The following is a 22,674-nucleotide window of genomic DNA, read 5'->3' on the forward strand; positions in this document are numbered from 1 at the left end:
GGGAAAAAATGCTACCGTTTCTGGGAAAAACGCGGTAATGGCTGGAGAAACGGAGGAGTGTCTGGGCGAACGCTGGGTGTGTTTGTGACGTCAAACCAGGAACGACAAGCACTGAACTGATCGCACTGGCAGAGTAAGTCTCGAGCTACTCAGAAACTGCACAGAGATGTCTTATCGCAATAGTGCAAATCTTTCGTTCGCAATTTTAAGATGCTAAGATTCACTCCCAGTAGGCGGCGGCTTAGCGTGTGCAATGCTGGTAAAAGCAGCTTGCGAGCGAACAACTCGGAATGAGGGCCATGGGGGGTAATTCTGAGTTGATCGCAGCAGGATTTTTGTTAGCAGTTGGGCAAAACCATGTGCACTGCATTTACGAACAGATGATTTTTTATATAAATTTTAAAATGTTAGTAAATGTGTGTTTTTTTTTCAACCTGGAAGCCCAACATCGATTAAGATCGATCTTAAATAGACCCCTGGGTTTTAAGGATAACCATGGTTGAGTCCAATGGTTAATTCACATTGACCGAAGTTCTTATTAAGTCACCCGTGCTCAAGCATGATATCCTTAAAATCTGGATTGCAATGACAGCATTTGGGAACTATGCCTAAGGGTTTAATTTTTACATTTATCCACTGACAATAAATCTACCTACAATATCCCTGTAACTGTTATGATTACAGTATTTCACTAAATAATTTAATTTGCTGAACCCTCTGTAAAAAGAAATATTAAGATGCTGTAATTCCCAGATGCAGCAAATTTGTTAGCTAGTGGGCAAAACCATGTGCACTGCAGGGATGGGGGGGGGGGCAGATATAACATTTGCAGAGAGATTTAGGTGGGTTATATTGTTTGTGTGCAGGGTAAATACTGGCTGTTTTGTTTTTACACTGCAATGTAGATTTCAGTTTGAACACACCGCACCAAAATCTAACTCTCTCTGCACATATTATACACCCCCCCCCCCCTGCAGTGTACATGGTTTTAGCTAATAAATTTGCTGCTGTGATCAGATCTGAGTTAAGCCCTATGTATTTGGCACTGGCAAAGGGTTAGAGCCTTGCTGTAGAACTCACACCTTTCTTATCATGCATTGTAATATTTCCTATGTCCTGATGTTGTGCTCTCTGCTCCATCCAAGTAAACAGCAATGTAGCGTGGCTATCAAAGAGCGTGAAGATTGCAGATTTCCTGGGATTAATGCTAAAGAATGCTATTATAGAGGCTGCTGCTTTAATTCAAGTGTCACTGGGGTTAAATGGTGTTTTTACCTTAAAAACACAGGTAGAGTATACAGTACAGTGGTAGAGTGGGAGCATGTAGTGCTATTGATTACAGATTTGATGGAGCTTAAACATGGATAAGGTCAATAGCTATAAGAGTTTATCTTGTGTATCCTTTATTCTTAGTCATGGTCAGATAAGATTAGAAAATACCATTTAAGTGGAAATTTCCTGTTAGCTGTTTTTCAGTTTGCTCAACTGTCTGATTAACTGGTCCTAAAAAAGGACCAAAGGAGCTAAATTGCCCTGTGATCTAGCTAAATTGCACCAGTTAAAAAAAAAAAAAACTAAGCTGCTGTAATTCCTGGATGTTTCCTTACTGCATCAACAGGAAGTGACAAGAAACAATGTAATGTGGAACCGTACAGCAGAAGGGATTGCGGCTACCCCACAATAAGTGCAGCGGAATGTAAGAAGAGGAATTGTTGCTTTGACTGCAGCATTCCCGGGGTTAACTGGTGTTTCTTCAAGTCACAAGGTATGGAGCTGCTGTATAGTTACTCGCAAGTCAGTAGTTGTATGATGCTCACACCTGTTAAGCTGGATACACACAGAATGCCCTACACAGGGGGTGAAATGAGCGCCCCCCCACCCCCCGTACGCTCAGCACACATCACGCTGTGCTGAGCGGGGGGAGAGATGTGTGCTGAGCAGTTCGCTCAGCACACATCTCTCCCCAAAATCGGGCCGTGAATACGGACCTTTAAACTGGATCCACACTTAGATTATCTGTCCATTTTTTTTTTCTAGTTGAAACAAAATTATGCTAATATGTGGCAGCAAATGACAATTGACCATTTGCTCCCAAACACTGGAAAACATCCAAAAATGGTCATTTAGATAAATTGGTTAAATCCATTTCATTTAGCTAATTTATCCAAACTACCTTTATTGTATCTTTGTGGGTGAATGATGTGTGGGTCAGTGTTGAGGGTGGTGGAGGAGATGGGTAATAGGCACAGCAGGGTGTGGACAGTCAAATAGTGTGCTTAGAGGTTCAGAGTCATTGTATGAGACTCTGGCAACAGTGAATTGATGAGTCTGGTGTCCATAGGGTGGGACGCACTAACCTTTTTATGCTATTGAAATAGTTCTCCTCCTGACCGACGCAGTTCCTTGCTCCGAGGTTGGTGTATTGTCCTGTTGCAGCGCCTCTCCACTGTGGTCACAGTGAGCTGTGTGGTGTTGCTGGCGCATGCCAATCTCCCCCCAACCTCCCTCTGGCATTTCAGACCTACGTACGCATGATGGGATCTTGTATGATATGCGCGTGTGCTGTAGAGATGAAAGTGGCGGTGAGGAGGCAGATCGTGAGATGGGGAAACTTTGTGGACTGTTAGCGAAGGGGAGCACTGGGCAATCTGAGTTGCAAAGAGGGCAGCAGAAGAGGTTATTGCATGTGCACTGGTGACAGGTCCATCCTTGGTGGCTAGCCTCAGTGGTAAAGGGGTACATGAGCTAGTGTCCCTTGGTCAGCCATGTACCATGGCCACCTCCCTACCTCCTATATATTCTCCCAAATCTGTCACTTTGTTACGGTCTGCTGCTGGCACTGGTGTATCGTCCTGCAGATGCCGTCTCCGCCCATTGCTGTGACTTCCCCCAGAGTTAGCCACACAGAGTGACAGATCTGGGAAAATATATAGGAGATCATTACTTTCACTTGCAGCCTACCTTATTTTTTGCAGCCTAGCATGCTCCTGACCCCTTCTCTCACTAATACTTATACAACATTCATGAACTCATCTTAAGGTTTCTTTATTATTCAGTCACACTGTCTTGGATCCAAACCATTTCCTGTGGCATTGCAGTCAAACAATTGAGCTATTTACCCTTGCATAGAAAGGTATAATCTAAGCTAGAGAATTCTATTTGGAGCTCACCTTGTACTTTGTGAAGAAATAATCAGCATTGTGGCTGAGCAGATATATGGAGTGTGTGGCTGCACACTGCATTGATCTGCTGAGTTGCAATGCTAATAATTTTTTTTTGCAAAGTACCAATAGCTTCATATAATGTTCACAATTTTTATGCAGGATCAAGTAGCTCAATGGGTAGGGTGTTTGATTAGAATTCAACAGGTTATAGGTTTGAATCCTGGGTATGGTAGTTTGAGGTGTTATTTAATAAAGTGTGTTTATATATTAGTCACACATGGCTTACTTGTACAAATGGCATGTCACCAGTTAGTGCTGACTGCTGATATGCCATTTGCACAAGCAAGCCATGTGTGACTGTATATGCATTTAAGGAGGGCCCCCCGGCAATACCACAAACCATTGAGTGTCAAGTATACTAGATATATCTTCATATCTCATGTGCTTTCTCTGAGACCAATCTTGTTATGCCCCTTCCCCACGAGGCATGCGCCTTTTGTCCATATTGCAAAAATAGTGGGGGGGGGGGGGCATATAATTCTCTGTCACAGGGCACTAAAAAGTCTAGTTATGGCTCTGGTATGCATTATGTAATCTGGCAGACCATCTCTCCAACACTGGCTGATTGGAATAGAAATCCGGTTATCTATGTGAGCAAATGACCATCAACGATTTACTCTCAAACACTAGAAAATGGACAAAAATGGTCCCCTAAACAAATTGGTTAAATTTTGGGTTTAACCAATTTGTGTAATGACCATTTTTGACCACTTTTCTAGTGTTTGGGAGCAAATGGTTAATTGACATTTGCTCCTATACATTACCAGATTTTTATTCCATCCATCCAGACTGGATAGATAGCCTGACAGATAATTGTGTAGTGTACGCCCAGGATAACTGTCAGTTATGCTTTCTTTTATGATGGCACACAAATGGGTGGGCAGATCCAGGGCAAGCACTGCCCACTCATGCATAGTTGTCAACTGATGTGAAGTTCCAGGGGGCAATCTCAGTTATAAATAAAAGTATCTGGAAATTGTCCCTAGTTTAATAAAAAAAAAAAAAATTGATCAACTCCATTTATTTAGTATGATATCCCAGGTGATAGGATGCCGACATCTCAAACTACAATACCAAGGATTCAAACCTATAACCTGTTGAATTCTAATCAAACACCCTACCCATTGAGCTATTAGATCCTGCATAAAAATTGTGAACATTATATGAAGCTATTGGTACTTTGAAAAAAAAAGTATCAGCATTGCAACGCAGCAGATCCATGCAGTTTGCAGCCACACACTACATGTATCTGCTCAGCCACAATGCTGATTATTTCTTCACAAAGTACAAGGTGAGCTCTAAATAGAATTCTCTATCTTAGAATTATACCTTTCTATGCCAAACTTAGAAGTTGGGCCCCCCACCCTGGGATCCCCCAGAGGGAGGCCCGCCCCGTCATGCGGCAGGCTTGTCCGTTTTGGAAGCAGGCTGACGGGCAGCCCAGGCTTGCTTCAGTCTGGGCTTGGCAGGTCTGGAAGCATGAGCTTGCTTTGGGTATGCCTGACCATGGGTACGCTTTACCTGGAGGATGAAAGGGCCAAGGAAAAGTACTTTTAGCCTTCTACGTGGTAGGAGTCATACTAGGTAGGCAAGTTGTTTTAGCAGTAGCCAGATCAGCTACAATCTTATTGAGGTCTTCTCCAAAGAGAGTGTCTCCCTTGATAGGAAGCACCTCCAGGGTTTTCTTGGAATCCATATCCACCGACCAGGATCTCAACCAGCTGTATAAAGTATTACCTTGGAACTGGCTCTCCACTCCCCATTATCTGGTTATCATGACTTCCTCCGCCAGTTTCCAGACTCGCTTGCTGAAGCTCGGCCACTTCTTCCTAGCAGCAGGCTCCTGGATCACTGGGCAGCAGAGGTGCTTGGGAGCCGGATGGGGGAGGAGCAATAAGGCAGGCAGCCTTTGGCACCCACACACACACACACACACACACACACACACACACACACACACACACACACACACACACAAAAAAGAACATATCCCAGTTTAACATAACGCTATGTGGTGCAAGGTATGGAGCTGGTCACTTGTATCAGACCTCTGACATTTGCCTTTTCACCCATATTGCATACTTTTTCTTGCAGGTTGTGTCTTAATTCAAGAAGTGTTCTAAGTACTTCAGCTTAGTATCTTTACTGACCCCTCTTTACCCCACACTACATAACTGACCCCTCTATACCCTACACTACATCACTGACCTTTCTATAACCATCACTGCATTACTGACCCCTCTTTACAGTACACTGACCTCTATATACCTGCTAGTACATCCCTGATGCCTATATTCCCTACGCTACATCCCTGACACCTCTATTCCCTACGCCACATCCCTGATGCCTCTATTCCCTACGCAACATCCCTGATGCCTCTATTCCCTACGCCACATCCCTGACGCCTCTATTCCCTACGCCACATCCCTGACGCCTCTATTTCCTACGCTACATCCCTGACGCCTCTATTCCCTACGCCACATCCATGACGCCTCTATTCCCTACGCCACATCCCTGACGCCTCTATTCCCTACGCCACATCCCTGACGCCTCTATTCCCTACGCTACATCCCTGACGCCTCTATTCCCTACGCTACATCCCTGACGCCTCTATACAGTACAATGCATTACTGATCCCTCTAGACCATACATCCTCATTACATCAGAGAGTTAGTGAAACACTGGAAAAAATAAGGGTATAAGTAGACTACAGAAACTGATGCTCTAAACAAAGGAGAGAGAGAGAGAGAGAGAGAGAGAGAGAGTAAAGCACAAGGGAAAGTGGGCAATTGGAACACCATAGAGAGAGGAGAGATAGAAATGCCTGAAAAAGTAAAGGGGGTTGGGTATGGCATCCGGCGCTCGGGATTCCAGAGGTCACATGATCCCCAATCCTAATACTAACCCTCTGGGGGGGTGGCGGATAGGGCTAACCCTCAGGGGGTGGCAGCTAGGGCTACCCCCCCCTCCTAGTGCCTTCCCTTACACCACCTCCCCTGGTCCGACTCCTAACCCTCCCTCCAATACTCACCTTCGGGATGTTGGCTGTCTGTGTGCCGGCACCAGTCTCCCAAGTGGTGTCAGGATTCCAACATCGGTCAAATGACCGCCGGTATACCATCTGCCGGGATGGTAAATGTATCCTGAGGACAGGTAGTGAGTGTGGAGGGATAGGTGGTTCAGTAAAATGTAATGGCTCAAACTGCGATCATTCACTGATAAATTGATTTATAGCTCTCCCTTTTTAACCATTGCAATTATAAAAGCAATGTTTTTTTAAACTTTTAAATAAAGCTTGTTAGCATCCCCAGCACACTGTATATGCTGGGAGATGTAGTTCTCAATATGAAAACATTTAATTACTGTATGAACTCTAATCCCACAACTGAAACCTGGATGGTGCTCCTGGCAAGTGACATCCTGGCCAAGGGGTAGATACGCCCCTGAGGGTCAGGGCCAGCAACAGAAATCTTGGGCCCCAGTACACTGATATCTCTGGGGCCCACTTAAGCCCCCCTTAACTTGGCAGAGGGATCTTTAAAAAAAAAATGGAGCCTTTGACTCGGACCGTCAGTGAGGCCGGCAGGTGGTTTTCATACTGGGCTATCCAGCTCTTCGGTGGTGGTGGCAGGGACATTCAGAAAAGGGCCAGCACAGCAACATGCATAATAATGGCAATACAGTATGGACAACAGAGACTGGACAAAGTGATGGGGTAAAAGGAGGGGGGAGGGTTTAGTTGGCCTGTTGACACTGCAGCATACTTACGACTGCAAGGGATATAGGACTCTTGAGTTCACGGGCCAATTTCATGGCAGTCTCGGATAGGAGGGCATTGTGGATTCACCAAGGGAATGCTGATGCTGACTCCAAGAAGAAAGGGAGTCTCTTCCCTATGAAGGTGAAGCCTTGTTTGGCGACGGCCTAGTTAATTTGATCTCGGCAGCTCCCGCAGGTAAGCCAACCTTCTTGCCCTATGTTCCCTCTCAACGGATGAAGACGCATCATTATCTACCGCAGTCATTTTGGCCCAATAGATATGCAAGAAGTTAAGATTCCCCTTTCTTTGCAGGTAGAGGAAGGAGAAGGAAGAGGTCTGTAGCCTCTTCAAGATCGCAGGAGCAGAGATTGTCCTCTGCTTCTGCCAAATCCACTGCATGACGCTGGGGCTTTCTTGCAGGAGCCCACACCAGTGGGGGCACGTCTAAAACTCTTCAGTCAGTTCTGGATTCATTCGGACCTGGACTCGTGGGTTTTACAAATAGTGTCCCAAGGGTACAAACTGGGGTTTCAAGACGTTCCCCCTCACCGATTGTTCAAATCGGCCTTAGTCAGCAGGGAGAAGGTTTTTATTCAAGCCTCTTCGTGGTCCCGAAGCCGGACGGCTCAGTCAGACCAATCTAAATTCTGAAATCCCTCAATTTCTTCCTAAAGAAATTCAATTTCAAGATGGAATCTCTCAGGGTAGTGATCTCCAGTCCGGAGGAAAGAGATTTCATGGTTTTGGTAGACATAAAGGATGCCTACTTACATGTTCCCATTTAGCCACTGCATCAAGCTACCTAAGGTTTGCAATTCAGGATTGTCATTACCAATTTCAGACATTGCCGTTTGGTCTGTCCACGGCTCCGAGGATTTTCACCAGGGTGATGGCGGAAATGATGGTTCTCCTTCGCAAGCAAGGAGTCACAATTATCCCGTACTTGGATGATCTCCTGATAAAGGTGAGATCCAGGGACCAGTTGGTGCAAAACATTGCACTCTCCCTGACAGTTCTTCAACAACATGGTTGGCTCCTACACTTGCCAAAATCGCAGTTGGTCCCAATGACGCGGTAGTTGTTTTTGGGAGTCATACTGGACACAGAAGAGGTTTTCTTCCAGGGGAAAGGCTATGGAGATCCAGAGTCTGGTCAAACAAATTCTGAAACCAGCAAGAGTGTTAATCCATCAATGCATTCGGTTGCTGGGGAAGATGGTTGTGGCCTACGAGGCCATTCAGTTTGGCAGGTTCCATGCTAGAGTGTTCCAGTGGGACCTGTTGGACAAGTGGTCCGGATCCCACCTACACATGCACCGGAGGATAATCCTGTCTTCCAAGACCAGAATCTCACTCCATTGGTGGCTGCACAGTTCTCACCTCCTAGAGGGGCGATGGTTCGGGATCCAGCACTGGATCCTACGGACCACAGATGCAACCCTCCGAGGCTGGGGAGCAGTCACACAGGGGGAAAACGTCAAAGGAAGATGGTCAAGTCAGGAAAGTTGTCTCCACATAAATGTTCTGGAGTTAAGGGCCATTTAATAACTGCAGACACAGTACACACTGGGACGGGTGCCCAGCATCCTCTACAGACTAAGAGAAAAGGATTTACCGGTAGGTATTAAAATCCTAGTTTCTCTAACGTCCTAGAGGATGCTGGGGACTCCGTAAGGACCATGGGGATAGACGGGCTCCGCAGAGTTCATGATCTTCACTGAGGTAACGCACAGCACTGCAGCTGTGCGCCATTGCTCCCATACACCTCACATACTCCGGTCACTGTAAGGGTGCAGGGCGCAGGGGGGGCACCCTGGGCAGCAATATAAACCTCTTTTTGGCAAAAATATAACATATATACAGCTGTGCACTGTATATATGTATGAGCCCCCGCCAATTTTACAGTTTAAGCGGGACAGAAGCCCGCCGCCGAGGGGGCGGGGCTTCTCCCTCAGCACTCACCAGAGCCATTTTTTCTCCAGAGCACCGCTGAGAGGAAGCTCCCCGGACTCTCCCCTGCTTATACCACGGTAGAGAAGAGGGTTGAAAAGAGGGGGGGGCACAAAATTCGGCGCAAATTACATACAGCAGCGCTACTGGACAAACATTAAGTTATTGTGTTATTCCTGGGTTATATAGCGCTGGGGTGTGTGCTGGCATACTCTCTCTCTGTCTCTCCAAAGGGCCTTGTGGGGAAACTGTCTTCAGAAAAAGCATTCCCTGTGTGTGTGGTGTGTCGGTACACGTGTGTCGACATGTCTGAGGAAGAAGGCTATATTAGAGAGGAGCGGGAGCAAATGAATGTGGTGTCTCCGCTGACACCTGATTGGATGGATATGTGGAATGCTTTAAATGCTAGTGTAAACTCATTGTACAAAAGATTAGACAAGGCTGAAGCTTTGGGACAGTCTGGGTCTCAACCCATGCCTGATCCTATGTTGCAGGGACTGTCAGGGTCTCATAAGCGCCCACTATCCCAGATTGTTGACACAGATACCGACATGGATTCTGACTCCAGTGTCGATTACGATGATGCAAAGTTACAGCCAAAATTGGCAAAATCCATTCGATATATGATTATGGCAATAAAAGATGTTTTGCACATCACAGAGGAACCCCCTGTCCCTGACAAGAGGGTACATATGTACAAGGGAAAGAAGCCTGAGGTAACCTTTGAGGGGGTCACACGAGCTGAACGAGTTATGTGAAAAAGCTTGGGAATCTCCAGATAAAAGACTGCAGATTTCCAAAAGGATTGTTATGGCGTATCCTTTTCCATCAACGGATAGGTTACGATGGAAATCCTCCCCTAGGATGGACAAAGCATTAACACGCACAGCTACAGTTGGAAAATCAAATTTTTTACCTTATGTTCCCTCAAAGCATAAGAAAGCTCCGCATTATCAAATGCAGTCCTTTCGGTCACAAAGAAACAAGAAAGTGCGAGGTGCGTCCTTTCTTGCCAGAGGTAGGGGCAGAGGAATAAAGCTGCACAACACAGCTAGTTTCCAGGAACAGAAATCCTCCCCGGCCTCTACAAAATCTACCTCATGACGCTGGGGCTCCACTGGCAGAGTCCGGCCCATGTGATGTCATGCAGCTGCTCTGACCACACCTCCTGTTTCTCCGTTGCCGACCCCATTTTGAAACCATGCCCCCGCACCGCTCCATCTCCGACTTGGAAATGGAGTGTTGTTGACCCCCCTCCCACCCCCCCCTTCACCGATTCACAGACAGAGGCGATCGCATTATCTGCGGGGTGTCGCAGAAAATGCAGGCGGATGCGTATGCTCTTAGCAGTTTTTGCAGTTGGATTGCGATCCAACCTGAATCAGGCCCCATTACCTATCACAATGCACTGCGGGTAGTACAAAATGGGGTTAATATAGGAGAAAAAACCCCAACCTTAACTGTCCCTGGTGGCTAGTGGAGCGGCTGCCCAGTAATCAGTGTCCACGCCAGTGCGCACACGGCCCGCCCCCATCAGCGGCCTCGTGATCCCGGAGGGCGGTGTGTGTGTGTGACTGACCTTAGGAAGAAACCGGAGCCTCCGCTGCAGTGACCCAGCAACCGGGGCACGGGAGTATACTGCGCCATTGGGAGTGATGGAGCTGCAGTAAAGAAGTCTATTAGACCTAGCCTGCTGCAGCCCTTGTAGATTCTTATAAAAAAAGTTCTTCTTTTCTTGCCAAAATTAATAGCTAAGAATAGGCTGCCTGAGGCAGCCCCCTGTTAAGTGGCCTGCTACTGAAGGCACCAACTACAAACTGAGCTCCCTGTTCATGGAAGCGAGGTTATAGAGGAGGGGGCGCTGAGCATCTTGGGAACAGTCAAAAGCTTTGAGCCTGTTGGTGCCTCAGATCAAGATCCTACTCTACACCCCAATGTGAATCCTTGTGGAGTCCAGTGTACCACACAGAAGAAATTAATGTGTCACACCCATTGGCAGCAACATTAGAATAGCTGCTGATGGGCACAATTGAGAAAGGAAGGGGGGAAAACATTTGAATCCAGCACATATATGTAATTTGAATATGTAATTTGTACCTTCCTACTTTAAAATGTAATGGATGAACCTCACCCTGTGAGAACTATCTTCATGATCAAGAGACCTCATATGCAAGATAAGTATGTGTTGGGATAGGGCTGTGGAGGGCGGCTGCTCGGGCACACCCCTGTCAAGTTAAGGAGATTCAACAGAGGCAGCACAAGGGAACTCTCATCTGGGGACAACAACTGCAGGGAGAACACATTTTCAGACGAATGTGGGAGGGCAGAAGGCTGCCTAATACTGAAGCACCCCCAAACAACAAACCAAATGCAGCAACTAGTGCAAGCATTCCTGGGGGAAGGCCTGCAGCAGATGGATTTGAATATGGTGATGTCATCCAAGCAGTGGGCATAGTTGGCTGCAACCCTCGTCTGCATATGAAAAGAGAAAAGGGTCACGCAGGGCATGGCGGCCTTTGTGGGGTTGCGCTTGGATGACGCCTAAATCGCTTTATACACCCCCACCCCCCATCAGTGTGGGCTCATGTTGGCCATGCCCCAGCCCCTGAAGCATTCAAGCTGATTTCTTGCAGCAGCTGGACCCAGTAACAGCTCCAGAGTTGCTCTACAAGACAAGTAAAAGGGTGTGAGCCCTGCAGCACCACCTGTAGTTTGCATACACACATATATAGGACAGCATCTCTTATATGCCCCAGGGTCAATAAAATAGTATCCTTATCTAGGGTATCCATCCCCTCAGATAAGGTATCCGTCCATGCCGCTACAGCACTACACACCCAGGCCGACGCAATTGCCGGTCTGAGTAAGGTACCTGAATGTGTATAAATGGACTTCAGGGTAATCTCCTGTTTGCGGTCAGCAGACTCTTTGAGGGTAGCCGTATACTGGGACGGGAGGGCTACCTTCTTGGATAAGCGTGTTAATGCTTTGTCCACCCTAGGGGAGGATTCCCATCGTAACCTATCCATTGATAGGAAAGGATACGCCATAAGAATCCTTTTGGAAATCTGCAGTCTTTTATCTGGAGATTCCCAAGCTTTTTCACATAACTCGTTCAGCTCGTGTGACCCCCTCAAAGGTTACCTCAGGCTTTTTTCCCTTGTACATATGTACCCTCTTGTCAGGGACAGGGGATTCCTCTCTGATGTGCAAAACATCTTTTATTGCCATAATCATATATCGAATGGATTTTGCCAATTTTGGCTGTAACTTTGCATCATCGTAATCGACACTGGAGTCAGAATCCGTGTCGGTATCTGTGTCAACAATCTGGGATAGTGGGCGCTTATGAGACCCTGACAGTCCCTGCAACATAGGATCAGGCATGGGTTGAGACCCTGACTGTCCCAAAGCTTCAGCCTTGTCTAATCTTTTGTGCAATGAGTTTACACTAGCATTTAAAACATTCCACATATCCATCCAATCAGCTGTCGGTGGAGACACCACATTCATTTGCTCCTGCTCCTCTCTAATATAGCCTTCTTCCTCAGACATGTCGACACACGTGTACCGACACACCACACACACAGGGAATGCTTTTTCTGAAGACAGTTTCCCCACAAGGCCCTTTGGAGAGACAGAGAGAGAGTATGCCAGCACACACCCCAGCGCTATATAACCCAGGAATACACAGTAACTTAATGTTTGCCCAGTAGTACTGCTGTATGTAATTTGCGCCGAATTATGTGCCCCCCCCCCCTCTTTTCAACTCTCTTGTCTACTATGGTATAAGCAGGGGAGAGTCCGGGGAGCTTCCTCTCAGCGGTGCTGTGAAGAAAAAATGGCGCTGGTGAGTGCTGAGGGAGAAGCCCCGCACCCTCGGCGGCGGGCTTCTGTCCCGCTTAAACTGTAAAATTGGTGGGGGCTCATACATATATATAGTGCCCAGCTGTATATGTGTTATATTTTTGCCAAAAAGAGGTTATATTGCTGCCCAGGTGCCCCCCCCCCCCTGCGCCCTGCACCCTGCAGTGACTGGAGTGTGTGAGCTGTATGGGAGCAATGGCGCACAGCTGCAGTGCTGTGCGTTACTTCAGTGAAGATCATGAAGTCTTCTGCCACCTCTGAAGTCTTCTTTTCTTCTCATACTCACCCGGCTTCTATCCTCCGGCTCTGCAAGGGGGACGGAGGCGCGGCTCTGGGACGGACGGCGATGGTGAGATCCTGCGTACCAATCCCTCTGGAGCTAATGGTGTCCAGTAGCCTAAGAAGCAGGACCTTGCAACTCAGAGTAGGGCTGCTTCTCTCCCCTCAGTCCCTCGATGAGGGAATCTGTTGCCAGCAGTGCTCCCTGAAAATTAAAAACCTAACAAAATACTTTCTGTCAGAAAGCTCAGGAGAGCTCCTGAAAGCATCCAGTCTCCACTGGGCACAGTATCAAACTGAGGTCTGGAGGAGGGGCATAGAGGGAGGAGCCAGTGTACACCAAGAACTAAAGTCTTTCTTAAAGTACCCATGTCTCCTGCGGAGCCTGTCTATCCCCATGGTCCTTACGGAGTTCCCAGCATCCTCTAGGACGTTAGAGAAAATAGGATTTTAATACCTACCGGTAAATCCTTTTCTCTTAGTCCGTAGAGGATGCTGGGCACCCGTCCCAGTGCGTACTGTGTCTGCAGTTATTAAATGGCCCTTAACTCCAGAATATTTATGTGGAGACAACTTTCCTGACTTGACCATCTTCCTTGGATGTTTTCCCCTGTGTGACTGCTCCCCAGCCTCGGAGGGTTGCATCCGTGGTCCCTAGGATCCAGTCCTGGATCCCGAACCATCGCCCCTCTAGGAGGTGAGAACTGTGCAGCCACCAATGGAGTGAGATTCTGGTCTTGGAAGACAGGATTATCCTCCGGTGCATGTGTAGGTGGGATCCGGACCACTTGTCCAACAGGTCCCACTGGAACACTCTGGCATGGAACCTGCCAAACTGAATGGCCTCGTAGGCCGCAACCATCTTTCCAAGCAACAGAATGCATTGATGGATTAACACTCTTGCTGGTTTTAGAATTTGTTTGACCAGACTCTGGATCTCCATAGCCTTTCCACTGGAAGAAAGCCTCTTCTGTGTCCAGTATGACTCCCAAAAACAACAACCGCGTCATTGGGACCAACTGCGATTTTGAATAGAACCTCACCCTGGGAGAACAATCTTCATGACCATGGTATCTCCTATGCAAAATAAGTATGATTTGGGATAGGGCTGGGGAGGGCCGCTGCTCAGGCACATCTCTGTCAAGTAAAGGAGATTCAACTGAGGCAGCACAAGGGAACTCACATCTGGGGACAACAACTGCAGGGAGAACACATATTTTCAGATGAACATGGGAGGGCAGAAGGCTGCCTAATACTGAAGCACCCCCAAACAACAAACCAAATGCAACAACTAGTGCAAGCATTCCTGGGGGAAGGCCTGCAGCAGATGGATTTGCATATGGTTGTGTCATCCAAGTAGTGGGTCAAAGTTGGCTTCAACCCTCGTCTGCATATGAAAAGAGAAAAGGGGTGTGCAGGGCATGGCGGCCTTTTGCGGCGCTTGGATGACCCCTAGTTCACATTAAACACCCCCACCCTCCTTCGGTGTGGGGCTCATGTTGGCAATGCCCCAGCCCCTGAAGCATTCAAGCTGATTTCTTGCAGCAGCTTGGCACTGTAACAGCTCCAGAGCTGCTCTGTAAGGCAAGTAAAAGGGTGTGGGCCCTGCAGCACTACCTGTAGTTCGCATTGTGCGTTGGAAGGCACAAAGTAAGCAGACAGGAGGAGAAGTCAGGATAGTGCACAAGGGTATAGAAGGGAGGGGCTCAAAAAAAAAGAAGTGGAAACAGACAGCAAACTAGGCTGGAGAGAGACCTGAGACAAAGAGATCTGAATTATATGAAAGCCGACCAGTGGAAACACAAATTATGCAGTCAAGTGTCCCACATTTGGGGAAATCGCAGGAGCAGCACACCCAGAGTGCAATGGGTGAGCCTTGCCCTGGGAGAAGCACCTTCCTGATCATAGTATCTCACCTGGCAGGTAAGTAGGAGTTGGGCTAGAGCTGGGGAGGGTCGCTGCTCGGGCACCCCCCTGTCAAGTGAAGGAGATCCAACTGAGGCAGCACAAGGGAACTCTCGAAAGAAGAACAAGGCTAGAGGAAGATCTGAGACAAAGAAATCTGACTTTTACCAGAGCTGACCAGAGGAAAGCACAAACACAGTCCCCCACTACCACAAATAATGCAGTCGAGTTTCCCACATTTGGGGAAATCACAGGGGTCAGCATACCCAGAATGCAATGAATGAACCTCACCCTGGGAGAAGAATCTTCATGACCATGGTATCTCCTATACAAAATAAGTATGATTTGGGATAGGGCTGGGGAGGGCCGCTGCTCAGGCATATCTCTGTCAAGTAAAGGAGATTCAACTGAGGCAGCACAAGGGAACTCTCATCTGGGGACAACAACTGCAGGGAGAACACATATTTTCAAATGAACATGGGAGGGCAGAAGGCTGCCTAATACTGAAGCACCCCAAAACAACAAACCAAATGCAACAACTAGTACAAGCATTCCTGGGGGAAGGTCTGCAGAAGATGGATTTGCATACAGTGATGTCATCCAAGCAGTGGGCCAAAGTTGGCTGGAACCCTCATCTGCATATGAAAAGAGAAAAGGGGTATGCAGGGCATGGCGGCCTTTTGCGGCGCTTGGATGACCCCTAGTTCGCATTAAACACCTCCACCCTCCTTCGGTGTGGGGCTCATGTTGGCTATGCCCCAGCCCCTGACGCATTCAAGCTGATTTCTTGCAGCAGCTGGGCACTGTAACAGCTCCAGAGCTGCTCTGTAAGGCAAGTAAAAGGGTGTGGGCCCTGCAGCACTACCTGTAGTTCGCATTGTGTGTTGGAAGGCACAAAGTAAGCAGACAGGAGAAGTCAGGATAGTGCGCAAGGGCATAGAAGGGAGCGGCTCAAGAAAAGAGAAGTGGAAACAGACAGCAAACTAGGCTGGAGAGAGACCTGAGACAAAGAGATCTGAATTATATGAGAGATGACCAGGGGAAACACAAATTATGCAGTCAAGTGTCCCACATTTGGGGAAATCGCAGGAGCAGCACACCCAGAGAGCAATGGGTGAGCCTTGCCCTGGGAGAAGCACCTTCATAATCATAGTATCTCACCTGGCAGGTAAGTAGGAGTTGGGCTAGAGCTGGGGAGGGTCGCTGCTCGGGCACCCCCCTGTCAAGTGAAGGAGATCCAACTGAGGCAGCACAAGAGAACTCTCAAAAGAAGAACAAAGCTAGAGGAAGATCTGAGACAAAGAAATCTGACTTTTACCAGAGCTGACCAGAGGAAAGCACAAACACAGTCCCCCACTACCACAAATAATGCAGTCGAGTTTCCCACATTTGGGGAAATCACAGGGGTCAGCATACCCAGAATGCAATGAATGAACCTCACCCTGGGAGAACAATCTTCATGACCATGGTATCTCCTATGCAAAATAAGTATGATTTGGGATAGGGCTGGGGAGGGCCGCTGCTCAGGCACATCTCTGTCAAGTAAAGGAGATTCAACTGAGGCAGCACAAGGGAACTCTCATCTGGGGACAACAACTGCTGGGAGAACACATATTTTCAGATGAACATGGGAGGGCAGAAGGCTGCCTAATACTGAAGCACCCCCAAACAACAAACCAAATGCAACAACTAGTACAAGCATTCCTGGGGGAAGGTTTGCAGAAGACGCATTTGCATACAGTGATGTCATCCAAGCAGTGGGCCAAAGTTGGCTGGAACCCTCATCTGCATATGAAAAGAGAAAAGGGGTATGCAGGGCATGGCGGCCTTTTGCGGCGCTTGGATGACCCTTAGTTCGCATTAAATACCCCCACCCTCCTTTGGTGTGGGGCTCATGTTGGCAATGCCCCTGCCCCTGAAGCATTCAAGCTGATTTCTTGCAGCAGCTTGGCACTGTAACAGCTCCAGAGCTGCTCTGTAAGGCAAGTAAAAGGGTGTGGGCCCTGCAGCACTACCTGTAGTTCGCATTGTGTGTTGGAAGGCACAAAGTAAGCAGACGGGAGAAGTCGGGATAGTGCGCAAGGGCATAGAAGGGAGCGGCTCAAGAAAAGAGAAGTGGAAACAGACAGCAAACTAGGCTGGAGAGAAACCTGAGAAAAAGAGATCTGAATTATACGAGAGCCGACCAGGGGAAACACAAATTATGCAGTCAAGTGTCCCACATTTGGGGAAATCGCAGGAGCAGCACACCCAGAGTGCAATGGGTGAGCCTTGCCCTGGGAGAAGCACATTCATGATCATAGTATCTCACCTGGCAGGTAAGTAGGAGTTGGGCTAGAGCTGGGGAGGGTCGCTGCTCAAGCACCCCCCTGTCAAGTGAAGGAGATCCAACTGAGGCAGCACAAAGGAACTCTCGAAAGAAGAATAAGGCTAGAGGAAGAAATGAGACAAAGAAATCTGACTTTTACCAGAGCTGACCAGAGGAAAGCACAAACACAGTTCCCCACTACCACAAATAATGCAGTCGAGTTTCCCACATTTGGGGAAATCACAGGGGTCAGCATACCTAGAATGCAATGAATGAACCTCACCCTGGGAGAACAATCTTCATGACCATGGTATCTCCTATGCAAAATAAGTATGATTTGGGATAGGGCTGGGGAGGGCCGCTGCTCAGGCACATCTCTGTCAAGTAAAGGAGATTCAACTGAGGCAGCACAAGGGAACTCTCATCTGGGGACAACAACTGCAGGGAGAACACATATTTTCAGATGAACATGGGAGGGCAGAAGGCTGCCTAATACTGAAGCACCCCCAAACAACAAACCAAATGCAACAACTAGTGCAAGCATTCCTGGGGGAAGGCCTGCAGCAGATTGATTTGCATATGGTTATGTCATCCAAGCAGTGGGTCAAAGTTGGCTTCAACCCTCGTCTGCATATGAAAAGAGAAAAGGGGCGTGCAGGGCATGGCGGCCTTTTGCGGCGCTTGGATGACCCCTAGTTCGTATTAAACACCTCCACCCTCCTTCGGTGTGGGGCTCATGTTGGCTATGCCCCAGCCCCTGAAGCATTCAAGCTGATTTCTTGCAGCAGCTGGGCACTGTAACAGCTCCAGAGCTGCTTTGTAAGGCAAGTAAAAGGGTGTGGGCCCTGCAGGACTACCTGTAGTTTGCATTGTGCATTGGAAGGCACAAAGTAAGCAGACGGGAGAAGTCAGGATAGTGCGCAAGGGCATAGAAGGGAGCGGCTCAAGAAAAGAGAAGTGGAAACAGACAGCAAACTAGGCTGGAGAGAGACCTGAGACAAAGAGATCTGAATTATACGAGAGCCGACCAAGGGAAACAAAAATTATGCAGTCAAGTTTCCCACATTTGGGTAAATCGCAGGAGCAGCACACCCAGAGTGCAATGGGTGAGCCTTGCCCTGGGAGAAGCACCTTCATGATCATAGTATCTCACCTGGCAGGTAAGTAGGAGTTGGGCTAGAGCTGGGGAGGGTCGCTGCTCGGGCACCCCCCTGTCAAGTGAAGGAGATCCAACTGAGGCAGCGCAAGGGAACGTTCGAAAGAAGAACAAGGCTAGAGGAAGATCTGAGACAAAGAAATCTGACTTTTACCAGAGCTGACCAGAGGAAAGCACAAACACAGTCCCCCACTACCACAAATAATGCAGTCGAGTTTCCCACATTTGGGGAAATCACAGGGGTCAGCATACATAGAATGCAATGAATGAACCTCACCCTGGGAGAACAATCTTCATGACCATGGTATCTCCTATGCAAAATAAGTATGATTTGGGATAGGGCTGGGGAGGGCCGCTGCTCAGGCACATCTCTGTCAAGTAAAGGAGATTCAACTGAGGCAGCACAAGGGAACTCTCATCTGGGGACAACAACTGCAGGGAGAACACATATTTTCAGATGAACATGGGAGGGCAGAAGGCTGCCTAATACTGAAGCACCCCCAAACAACAAACCAAATGCAACAACTAGTACAAGCATTCCTGGGGGAAGGCCTGCAGCAGATGGATTTGCATATGGTGATGTCATCCAAGCAGTGGGTCAAAGTTGGCTTCAACCCTCGTCTGCATATGAAAAGAGAAAAGGGGTGTGCAGGGCATGGCGGCCTTTTGCGGCGCTTGGATGACCCCTAGTTCGCATTAAACACCTCCACCCTCCTTCGGTGTGGGGCTCATGAGTGCTATGCCCCAGCCCCTTAAGCATTCAAGCTGATTTCTTGCAGCAGCTGGGCACTGTAACAGCTCCAGAGCTCCTCTGTAAGGCAAGTAAAAGGGTGTGGGCCCTGCAGCACTACCTGTAGTTCGCATTGTGCGTTGGAATGCACAAAGTAAGCAGACGGGAAAAGTCAGGATAGTGCGCAAGGGCATAGAAGGGAGCGGCTCAAGAAAAGAGAAGTGGAAACAGACAGCAAACTAGGCTGGAGAGAGACCTGAGACAAAGAGATCTGAATTATACGAGAGCCGACCAGGGGAAACACAAATTATGCAGTCAAGTGTCCCACATTTGGGGAAATCGCAGGAGCAACACACCCAGAGTGCAATGGGTAAGCCTTGCCCTGGGAGAAGCACCTTCATGATCATAGTATCTCACTTGGCAGGTAAGTAGGAGTTGGGCTAGAGCTGGGGAGGGTCGCTGCTCGGGCACCCCCCTGTCAAGTGAAGGAGATCCAACTGAGACAGCACAAGAGAACTCTCAAAAGAAGAACAAGGCTAGAGGAAGATCTGAGGCAAAGAAATCTGACTTTTACCAGAGCTGACCAGAGAAAAGCACAAACACAGTCCCCCACTACCACAAATAATGCAGTCGAGTTTCCCACATTTGGGGAAATCACAGGGGTCAGCATACCCAGAATGCAATGAATGAACCTCACCCTGGGAGAACAATCTTCATGACCATGGTATCTATTATGCAAAATAAGTATGATTTGGGATAGGGCTGGGGAGGGCCGCTGCTCAGGCACATCTCTGTCAAGTAAAGGAGATTCAACTGAGGCAGCACAAGGGAACTCTCATCTGGGGACAACAACTGCAGGGAGAACACATATTTTCAGATGAACATGGGAGGGCAGAAGGCTGCGTAATACTGAAGCACCCCCAAACAACAAACCAAATGCAACAACTAGTGCAAGCATTCCTGGGGGAGGGCCTGCAGCAGATGGATTTGCATATGGTGATGTCATCCAAGCAGTGGGTCAAAGTTGGCTTCAACCCTCGTCTGCATATGAAAAGAGAAAAGGGGCGTGCAGGGCATGGCGGCCTTTTGCGGCGCTTGGATGACCCCTAGTTCGCATTAAACACCTCCACCCTCCTTCGGTGTGGGGCTCATGTTGGCTATGCCCCAGCCCCTTAAGCATTCAAGCTGATTTCTTGCAGCAGCTTGGAACTGTAACAGCTCCAGAGCTGCTTTGTAAGGCAAGTAAAAGGGTGTGGGCCCTGCAGCACTACCTGTAGTTTGCATTGTGCATTGGAAGGCACAAAGTAAGCAGACGGGAGACGTCAGGATAGTGCGCAAGGGCATAGAAGGGAGCGGCTCAAGAAAAGAGAAGTGGAAACAGACAGCAAACTAGGCTGGAGAGAGACCTGAGACAAAGAGATCTGAATTATACGAGAGCCGACCAAGGGAAACAAAAATTATGCAGTCAAGTTTCCCACATTTGGGGAAATCGCAGGAGCAGCACACCCAGAGTGCAATGGGTGAGCCTTGCCCTGGGAGAAGCACCTTCATGATCATAGTATCTCACCTGGCAGGTAAGTAGGAGTTGGGCTAGAGCTGGGGAGGGTCACTGCTCGGGCACCCCCCTGTCAAGTGAAGGAGATCCAACTGAGGCAGCGCAAGGGAACTCTCGAAAGAAGAACAAGGCTAGAGGAAGATCTGAGACAAAGAAATCTGACTTTTACCAGAGCTGACCAGAGGAAAGCACAAACACAGTCCCCCACTACCACAAATAATGCAGTCGAGTTTCCCACATTTGGGGAAATCACAGGGGTCAGCATACCCAGAATGCAATGAATGAACCTCACCCTGGGAGAACAATCTTCATGACCATGGTATCTCCTATGCAAAATAAGTATGATTTGGGATAGGGCTGGGGAGGGCCGCTGCTCAGGCACATCTCTGTCAAGTAAAGGAGATTCAACTGAGGCAGCACAAGGGAACTCTCATCTGGGGACAACAACTGCAGGGAGAACACATATTTTCAGATGAACATGGGAGGGCAGAAGGCTGCCTAATACTGAAGCACCCCCAAACAACAAACCAAATGCAACAACTAGTGCAAGCATTCCTGGGGGAAGGCCTGCAGCAGATGGATTTGCATATGGTTCTGTCATCCAAGCAGTGGGTCAAAGTTGGCTTCAACCCTCGTCTGCATATGAAAAGAGAAAAGGGGCGTGCAGGGCATGGCGGCCTTTTGCGGCGCTTGGATGACCCCTAGTTCGCATTAAACACCTCCACCCTCCTTCGGTGTGGGGCTCATGTTGGCTATGCCCCAGCCCCTTAAGCATTCAAGCTGATTTCTTGCAGCAGCTGGGCACTGTAACAGCTCCAGAGCTGCCCTGTAAGGCAAGTAAAAGGGTGTGGGCCCTGCAGCACTACCTGTAGTTCGCATTGTGCGTTGGAATGCACAAAGTAAGCAGACGGGAGAAGTCAGGATAGTGCGCAAGGGCATAGAAGGGAGCGGCTCAAGAAAAGAGAAGTGGAAACAGACAGCAAACTAGGCTGGAGAGAGACCTGAGACAAAGAGATCTGAATTATACGAGAGCCGACCAGGGGAAACACAAATTATGCAGTCAAGTGTCCCACATTTGGGGAAATCGCAGGAGCAACACACCCAGAGAGCAATGGGTGAGCCTTGCCCTGGGAGAAGCACCTTCATGATCATAGTATTTAACCTGGCAGGTAAGTAGGAGTTGGGCTAGAGCTGGGGAGGGTCGCTGCTCGGGCACCCCCCTGTCAAGTGAAGGAGATCCAACTGAGACAGCACAAGAGAACTCTCAAAAGAAGAACAAGGCTAGAGGAATATCTGAGACAAAGAAATCTGACTTTTACCAGAGCTGACCAGAGGAAAGCACAAACACAGTCCCCCACTACCACAAATAATGCAGTCGAGTTTCCCACATTTGGGGAAATCACAGGGGTCAGCATACCCAGAATGCAATGAATGAACCTCACCCTGGGAGAACAATCTTCATGACCATGGTATCTCCTATGCAAAATAAGTATGATTTGGGATAGGGCTGGGGAGGGCCGCTGCTCAGGCACATCTCTGTCAAGTAAAGGAGATTCAACTGAGGCAGCACAAGGGAACTCTCATCTGGGGACAACAACTGCAGGGAGAACACATATTTTCAGATGAACATGGGAGGGCAGAAGGCTGCCTAATACTGAAGCACCCCCAAACAACAAAACAAATGCAACAACTAGTACAAGCATTCCTGGGGGAAGGTCTGCAGAAGACGCATTTGCATACAGTGATGTCATCCAAGCAGTGGGCCAAAGTTGGCTGGAACCCTCATCTGCATATGAAAAGAGAAAAGGGGTATGGAGGGCATGGCGGCCTTTTGCGGCGCTTGGATGACCCTTAGTTCGCATTAAACACCCCCACCCTCCTTCGGTGTGGGGCTCATGTTGGCTATGCCCCAGCCCCTTAAGCATTCAAGCTGATTTCTTG

The 22,674-nt window shown here is 48.3% G+C and overlaps 13 non-coding genes and 1 pseudogene across 13 annotated transcripts; all 14 read right to left on the bottom strand.

Moving 5' to 3' along the window:
• Positions 1-14,847: 14,847 nt before the first annotated feature.
• On the bottom strand, positions 14,848-15,010 carry LOC134899344 (U1 spliceosomal RNA). Its single transcript, XR_010173023.1, has one exon. It is a non-coding gene; the product is annotated as a U1 spliceosomal RNA (small nuclear RNA).
• Positions 15,011-15,162: 152 nt separating this feature from the next.
• LOC134898896 (U1 spliceosomal RNA) lies at positions 15,163-15,326 on the bottom strand. Its single transcript, XR_010172583.1, has one exon. It is a non-coding gene; the product is annotated as a U1 spliceosomal RNA (small nuclear RNA).
• A 692-nt stretch (positions 15,327-16,018) lies between these two features.
• LOC134899548 (U1 spliceosomal RNA) lies at positions 16,019-16,160 on the bottom strand (annotated as a pseudogene).
• A 152-nt stretch (positions 16,161-16,312) lies between these two features.
• Positions 16,313-16,476, bottom strand: LOC134898712 (U1 spliceosomal RNA). Its single transcript, XR_010172403.1, has one exon. It is a non-coding gene; the product is annotated as a U1 spliceosomal RNA (small nuclear RNA).
• Positions 16,477-17,147: 671 nt separating this feature from the next.
• Positions 17,148-17,310, bottom strand: LOC134899356 (U1 spliceosomal RNA). The gene has a single exon (XR_010173035.1). It is a non-coding gene; the product is annotated as a U1 spliceosomal RNA (small nuclear RNA).
• Positions 17,311-17,462: 152 nt separating this feature from the next.
• Positions 17,463-17,626, bottom strand: LOC134898914 (U1 spliceosomal RNA). The gene has a single exon (XR_010172603.1). It is a non-coding gene; the product is annotated as a U1 spliceosomal RNA (small nuclear RNA).
• A 671-nt stretch (positions 17,627-18,297) lies between these two features.
• Positions 18,298-18,460, bottom strand: LOC134899209 (U1 spliceosomal RNA). The gene has a single exon (XR_010172889.1). It is a non-coding gene; the product is annotated as a U1 spliceosomal RNA (small nuclear RNA).
• A 152-nt stretch (positions 18,461-18,612) lies between these two features.
• LOC134898870 (U1 spliceosomal RNA) lies at positions 18,613-18,776 on the bottom strand. The gene has a single exon (XR_010172558.1). It is a non-coding gene; the product is annotated as a U1 spliceosomal RNA (small nuclear RNA).
• Positions 18,777-19,447: 671 nt separating this feature from the next.
• On the bottom strand, positions 19,448-19,610 carry LOC134899490 (U1 spliceosomal RNA). Its single transcript, XR_010173162.1, has one exon. It is a non-coding gene; the product is annotated as a U1 spliceosomal RNA (small nuclear RNA).
• Positions 19,611-19,762: 152 nt separating this feature from the next.
• Positions 19,763-19,926, bottom strand: LOC134899059 (U1 spliceosomal RNA). Its single transcript, XR_010172745.1, has one exon. It is a non-coding gene; the product is annotated as a U1 spliceosomal RNA (small nuclear RNA).
• A 671-nt stretch (positions 19,927-20,597) lies between these two features.
• LOC134899204 (U1 spliceosomal RNA) lies at positions 20,598-20,760 on the bottom strand. Its single transcript, XR_010172885.1, has one exon. It is a non-coding gene; the product is annotated as a U1 spliceosomal RNA (small nuclear RNA).
• Positions 20,761-20,912: 152 nt separating this feature from the next.
• Positions 20,913-21,076, bottom strand: LOC134898713 (U1 spliceosomal RNA). Its single transcript, XR_010172404.1, has one exon. It is a non-coding gene; the product is annotated as a U1 spliceosomal RNA (small nuclear RNA).
• Positions 21,077-21,747: 671 nt separating this feature from the next.
• LOC134899638 (U1 spliceosomal RNA) lies at positions 21,748-21,910 on the bottom strand. The gene has a single exon (XR_010173289.1). It is a non-coding gene; the product is annotated as a U1 spliceosomal RNA (small nuclear RNA).
• A 152-nt stretch (positions 21,911-22,062) lies between these two features.
• On the bottom strand, positions 22,063-22,226 carry LOC134898714 (U1 spliceosomal RNA). Its single transcript, XR_010172405.1, has one exon. It is a non-coding gene; the product is annotated as a U1 spliceosomal RNA (small nuclear RNA).
• Positions 22,227-22,674: the final 448 nt, after the last annotated feature.

This window comes from Pseudophryne corroboree, chromosome 3 (genome assembly GCF_028390025.1).
Source record: "Pseudophryne corroboree isolate aPseCor3 chromosome 3, aPseCor3.hap2, whole genome shotgun sequence".
In the NCBI taxonomy this organism is placed as follows: domain Eukaryota; kingdom Metazoa; phylum Chordata; class Amphibia; order Anura; family Myobatrachidae; genus Pseudophryne; species Pseudophryne corroboree.